Raw genomic sequence first — 6,154 nt, 5'->3', positions numbered from 1 at the left:
TTCACCTGGGAAGGAGCACGCATGACTGAACAGGAATTAGAGCACAAGACAAGAAAACGTGTTGGCCCCTGAGCGCCCTTGGGCTGGGGTGGCGGCCACAGCACACGGGGCACCTCATACCGCAGGAGCCGCTCCAGAGGAGAGGAGGGACCTGAGAGGGCTTGGGCCAGGGAGGGGGGAGGACAGTGTCCAGAAAGCATCTGGTAAACCCCATGGTGGGAGGGGTGACCAGCGAGACCTAGGTGGGGTGAGCTGAGGTGCTGTGAGTCTCAGCCCAGTGGGAAATGTGGGTCTTTGGGGAACACATCCTTAAGAAGCAAGCAGGTGTGACTGTGGCCAGGGACTCCATGTGGGAACATGGCCCAGGAGGGGTGCCGAGCTGAGGGAGGAGTTTGGCTCAGCACACCTGTGGGAAAATAGCCTGAGAGGGTTCCAGGTGACTGCCGGGGGCAGGGACGGACAGTGGGCCCTCCGACCCTTCAGAAGGACCAGGTGAGGTGGGGCAAGTGCACCAGCAGGGGAAGGCAGGTTTCCAGTTCCCATGTGGAGGTTGTCCCCTCCCCTGAGCCACAGGGAGGGTGTTAGGGCTCGGGATCCTAGGCCAGGGTTGGAGGGAGGGCCTGGGCTGAGATTGGAGGAGGAGAAAGACCCTGGTCTAACTTCCCACCCCACTGGTGCCCTTCTAGTTGGGCAGTATAGGTACAGGTATTATGTCTCATACTTTTCTCCTTCTGTCTTTTCTTTTTTTTCTTTTTGAGATGAAGTCTCGCTCTGTTGCCCAGGCTGGAGTGCAGTGGCATGGTCTCGGCTCACTGCAATCTCCACCTCCCAGATTCAAGTGATTCTCCTGCCTCAGCCTCTTGGGTAGCTGGGATTACAGGCACGTGCCACCCACATGGCTAATTTTTATATTTTTAGTAGAGACATAGTTTTACCGTGTTGGCCAGTCTGGTCTGAAACTCCTGACCTCAAGTAATCCGCCTGCCTTGGCCTCCCAAAGTGTTGGGATTATAGGCGTGAGTCACCGCACCCAGCCCTTTCTTCAAAAATGATGCAGATTCATTGCCCAAAGACTTAACGATACAGATAGATAGAAGAAAATAGCCAGCCACGATGGCTCACGCTTGTAATCCCACCACTTTGGGAGGTTGAGGCAGGCGCATTGCCTCAGGAGTTTGAACTCAGGAGTTTGAGTTGCCTTGAACTCAGGAGTTTGAGACCAGCCTGGGCAACATGGTGAGATCCCTGTCTGCAAAGAAATACAAAAATTAGCCTGGTGTGGTGGTGTGTGCCTGTGTTCCCAGCTACCCGGGAGGCTGAGGTAGGAGGATCCCTTGAGCTCTGGAGGCAGAGGCTACAGTGAGCCGAGATCACGACACTACACTCCAGCATGGGTGACAGAGTGAGACCCTGTCTCAAAAAAAGAAGAAAATGCCTCCCACCCTGTAGCTCCATCTTCAGACTCAGCCACTGATCTCTGGGCCGTGTCAGCTGAACCTGTAGGGACAGTTTTCTGACGGGGAGACTTGAGTGGGCAGCGATATGGGCAGTGGCCCGTGTGGGGTCTGCAGCATCCCAGGATATACCCGGAGCATGGGCCTTGCACCAGCCTCAGCAGCACAGATGTATGAAGGCCCAAAGGGCTGGGGGACAAGTGTGGAGAGGCGAGCATGTCCACTCAGACTCAGGGCCCTGCCCTCAGCACCCTAACTCCCCTGCCCTCGTCAACTCTTGATGGTCCCACCTGCCCTCCCAATGCTAAGCAACCAGAGGAAGCCCATGGCCACCAAAAAGGCTTTCCTCTCCAGCTGGATCTCCAGGATCCTGCTTGTATGTTACAAATCAAAGTTTGGCCTAGGCTGGGCACAGTGGCTCATGCCCGTAATCCCAGCACTTTGGGAGACCTGAGGTCTGGCCAACATGGTGAAATCCCATCTCTACTAAAAGTAAAAATTAGCTGGGCATGGTGGCACACACTTGTAGTCCCAGCTACTCGGGGGGGCTGAGTCAGGAGATTTGCTTGAACCTGGATGTGGAAGTTTCAATGAGCCGAGATAGTGCCACTGTGCTCCAGCCTGGGCGACAGTGGAGACCTTGTTTCAGTAAAAAAAAAAAATTTCGCTTAATATCCCTGACTGTGCTTTTGTCTTGGGGTTTTCCTGACCACAGGTCCCTAGGCAACAGAGGAAGTGACACCCGGGGCTTCTGCTGGGCTGAGTTCTCATCTGGCTGTGTCCAGGATGAGCAGGTGGAAGGATTTGGGGAGGAAAGCGAAGCCATGGGGTCATTTTTGAACAAGGTCTTACTCTGTCACCCAGGCTGGAGTGTAGTGGCACGATCCTAGCTCACTGCAGCCTCAAACCCCTGGGCTCAAGTGATCCTCCCACCCTAGCCACCTGAGTCGTTAGGACTATAGGTGTGCACCACCACACCCAGCTAGCTTTTTAAAATTTTTCGTAGAGACCGGGTCTCCCTATGTCATCTAGGCTAATCTCTAACTTCTTAGTGATCTTTCCGCCTCCGCCTCCCAAAGTGCTGGAATTACAGGTCTGAGGCACCACACCTGGGTTCCATGTGCTTTCTGCGCACACTTGGGAGGCTGGTGGGAGACCCTGGATCCAGAGCTTGGGGATGATGCTGGCTCTCTTCTGCCCTGAGGATCAAGACAGGCACCAGTGCCCAAGGGCACAGCCTGTGCCACCCACTGTGGGTTTGCAGCAGTGCAGAAGCAGGGCTGGGGGGGCCTCTGCAGATGTGTCTGTCTTAGGCCTCCCCAGGGTGGGCTGTGTGGGCGCTGGGCCAAGCACTTCCCTACCACAAGCTGGTCAGAGTTCAGACCAAGCAGTGTAAGGCACGTCCGCTGGGTGCCAGGCACAGCAGTGCCCCAGGGAGTGGCCCCACTCCCGGCCTGGCTCGTGCCTCCTGGCTCGTGTGGGGAAGCAGAGCAACCGGCTCAGGGCGGGATGTAGTCAGACCTGGAGCCCTAGTGCTGTGACTGCTGCGCTCCTTCCCAGGCCCTCACCCCTCCTTCTCCACCTAGGAGTCGTTCACGCCTACTGAGGAGCATGTGTTGGTGGTGCGCCTGCTGCTGAAGCACCTGCATGCCTTTGCCAACAGCCTGAAGCCAGAGCAGGCTTCGCCCTCTGCCCACTCCCACGCCACCAGTCCCCTGGAGGAGTTCAAACGGTAGATGTCCCTTGCAGCTTCCCACCACTGCTGTCTCCCCCGCTTTCCCCTCCTAAGGTGTCGCCCACAGCAGCCTCTCCCCAGGGCATGGAGGGCAGGGTGAGGGGAGTCCCTTTCTGCTCACAGCGCACGTGAGGCCTCTCCAGGCCTAGGCAGGTGCCCTCTTTCCCCACCCAGTTGGCTCCCAGAGCCCCTCCCTCCAGACTGGCCAGAGAGGCCCCATTGTGCTTCCATCTCTTGCATCTCATCTTCTTCAACCCTGTCAGGAGAAGAGCTGGGGCAGCCCTGACTGCCAGGCCCATTAGGGCCAGCAGAGTGGGCTGTTTGTATGGGACTGAGGTGAGGTGTGTGCAGGAGCGGCACTGACTTGGCTGCCTGTGTGCTGTGTGTCCTTGGGATGTTCCCTAAACTCTCTGAACCTTGGTTTCTTCCTCTGAAGAATGGGGCTGAACCTCCCGGAGGTGCCCAGTGCTCTCCCCCGGCAGAGCCGACCCTCACTGATGGGAGCCGCGGGCTCACCTGTGAGCAGGGCGTCCACTGGGCAAGCAGCAGGTGACCCTCCCAATCCCCTGCAGGGCTGCTGTCCCGAGGTTCGTCCAGCAGAAACTCTACCTATTCCTGCAGCATTGCTTTGGCCACTGGCCCCTGGACGCATCGTTCAGAGCTGTGAGTGTTGGCCCCGTCACACATGTGCCTGTGTTCTCTGTGTGCCCTGAGGTGGGAGGTCCTCTGGGGCAGATGAAGGAGGAGAGCAAGTGTTTTCACAGAGGCCTTGGCAAGGAGGGGTCTTGGAGGTCCACATTGTTCTTTCTGTTTGCTTCCACATCCAACCATCAGGAAAGCCCTGCCCTGTCCCACCTGTCTGGTGCAGGGCAGGTTCCTACCCTTACCTGACCAGGGAGCACTGTGCCCCTTGGGCTGGGAAAAGGCCACCTATGACCCTGGCTTATGGAGGGCCAGCAAGAGAGCCAAACCTCACAGGGCTGTGTACGTCTCTCCTGCGCCCTCTGGGTGACGCGGGAAGAGCCAGTCCCACCCAGTTGCCACCTGGGACCTGGGCTCCAGGCCACCAGAGGATTTGGCCCCCAGCCACTGAGCCCTCAGCACACACCTCCCCCACAGGTCCTAGAGATGTGGCTGAGCTACCTGCAGCCATGGCGGTATGCGCCTGACAAGCAGGCTCCGGGCAACGACTCCCAGCCCCAGTGTATGTCGGAGAAATGGTGAGCCTCAGCCCCTCTCAGACATGCACGGGCTCCCCCAGGTGGATATTGCTCCAGTGGGTGGAGGCCAGGCCAGCGGCCTATGCTGGGGTCAGCCTGGCCCTGGCCCCCGTGGCCGCCTGCAGTCCTCTCCCAGCCCCTGCCGAGTGGAGCACAGACCAGCCCTTCCTAGACTCAACTTTGCCAAGCCCTAGAATTGGTTTCTCATGGAAGCGGTGGGTGACCCATCCTGCCCTGTCCCCTCTCCCTTCTGTCCCAGATGAGTGTTTAGCCATCCCCAAACTATCCCTTGACGCTCATCAGCAGAGCAGAGCAGTGGTGATCAAGCAGGGAATGAGGGAGGCCGCCTTCCCCTCATCCCCTGCTTGATTCTTACAGCAGACCCCCAGGCTTCTGTGGCACCTCACGTGGCCACTGACCCCTCCCCTCACCCATGGCCTTCCCCTTTGGACCCTCTGGGGGATCCTTCCTCAGCCCCCTCAGGCTTTCGGCTGGCCTCTGCCATGGTGGCCTCCGTTCACTTGGAAAGGGGACTCAGCCTTGCTAAGGATGTGGTGTCCTCAGAGGGCCTGGGTCTTACCTGCCTCTGTCCTGCCCTCCCTGCCTGCCCATGGCCCCTGAGTTGTCATCTGTGACAGCTTGTCACCTTGGCCAGGGAGAGTCTGAAAGCCCAAGGGTGAGCAAGAACATTAGGGACATGGACCAGCACAGCCCCCGCCTCCAGTTGGAAGACTGGCCCTGACCTGCCACCTCGGTCCCCAGGGCACCCTTTGTCCAGGAGAACCTGCTGATGTACACCAAGTTGTTTGTGGGCTTCCTGAACCGCACACTCCGCACAGACCTGGTCAGCCCCAAGCATGCGCTCATGGTGTTCTGAGTGGCCAAAGTCTTTGCCCAGCCCAGCCTGGCTGAGATGATTCAGAAAGGTAAGTTGTCAGCCTGGGCCAGCCAGGTAAACGTTGACCAAGCCAGACCAGGGCCAGGCCCTTAGCTGGAGGTGACTGGTCTTTAAGAGGGACCCACACGCCCAGAGTGGGCCCTAGCAAAGGGTCCTGTGGAGACTCCTGGGACACATCTGTATGGTGAAGTCTGAAACCGGCTGGATCCTGCCTGCCCTGCAGCCACCAGGCACTGGCGGGGAGGATGGCAGGTGTGCCCACAGAGGGGGACTGCACGGTCCAAGCTGCGGCCCTGTGGCCCCGCCGTTTCTCCCTGGCAACTCGTGGTGGCTGCTTGAGGAGGTGAGCCTGGACTCTGCCGTGCATTCATCCTGGCTGGGTTGGGCGTTGGTTTCTGTTCCTCCTGCTGTTGTTTACCTCCTGCAAACACTGCTGGGGGCTCTGAGCCACCAGCTCCCCCACCTGCCCTCCTCAGCCACCTACTGTGTGGGAGATGCTGCCAGGCAGGGCCTCAGGAGGACACCCCTGGGTCACAGCTCCCCAGACACCTCGGAGGCACCCCAGAATTCTAAGTCGGGTACTCTGCCCCCAGGAAGTGGGTGCCAGGTTCGACCGTCTCCTGCCTTCTAGGTGAGCAGCTATTCCTGGAGCCAGAGCTGGTCATTCCCCACCGCCAGCACCGACTCTTCACGGCCACCACCTTCACTGGGAGCTTCCTGTCACCCTGGCCACCCGCAGTCACTGATGCCTCCTTCAAGGTGAAGAACCACGTCTACAGCCTGGAGGGCCAGGACTGCAAGTACACCCCGATGTTTGGGCCCGAAGCCCGCACCCTGGTGAGTGGGC

General features: G+C 58.9%; 1 long non-coding RNA gene across 1 annotated transcript; it reads left to right on the top strand.

The window, feature by feature from the left end:
- Window positions 1–1,316: 1,316 nt before the first annotated feature.
- LOC111533993 lies at window positions 1,317–6,148 on the top strand. Its single transcript, XR_003308709.1, has 5 exons — window positions 1,317–3,186; window positions 3,762–3,852; window positions 4,309–4,409; window positions 5,172–5,335; window positions 5,939–6,148. It is a non-coding gene; the product is annotated as an uncharacterized LOC111533993 (long non-coding RNA).
- The last annotated feature ends 6 nt before the right edge of the window (window positions 6,149–6,154 follow it).

Source organism: Piliocolobus tephrosceles, unplaced genomic scaffold (genome assembly GCF_002776525.5).
Source record: "Piliocolobus tephrosceles isolate RC106 unplaced genomic scaffold, ASM277652v3 unscaffolded_41056, whole genome shotgun sequence".
NCBI lineage: Eukaryota > Metazoa > Chordata > Mammalia > Primates > Cercopithecidae > Piliocolobus > Piliocolobus tephrosceles.
Note: the sequence above shows the minus strand (reverse complement) of the source record. Positions and strands in the feature narration are given on the sequence as shown.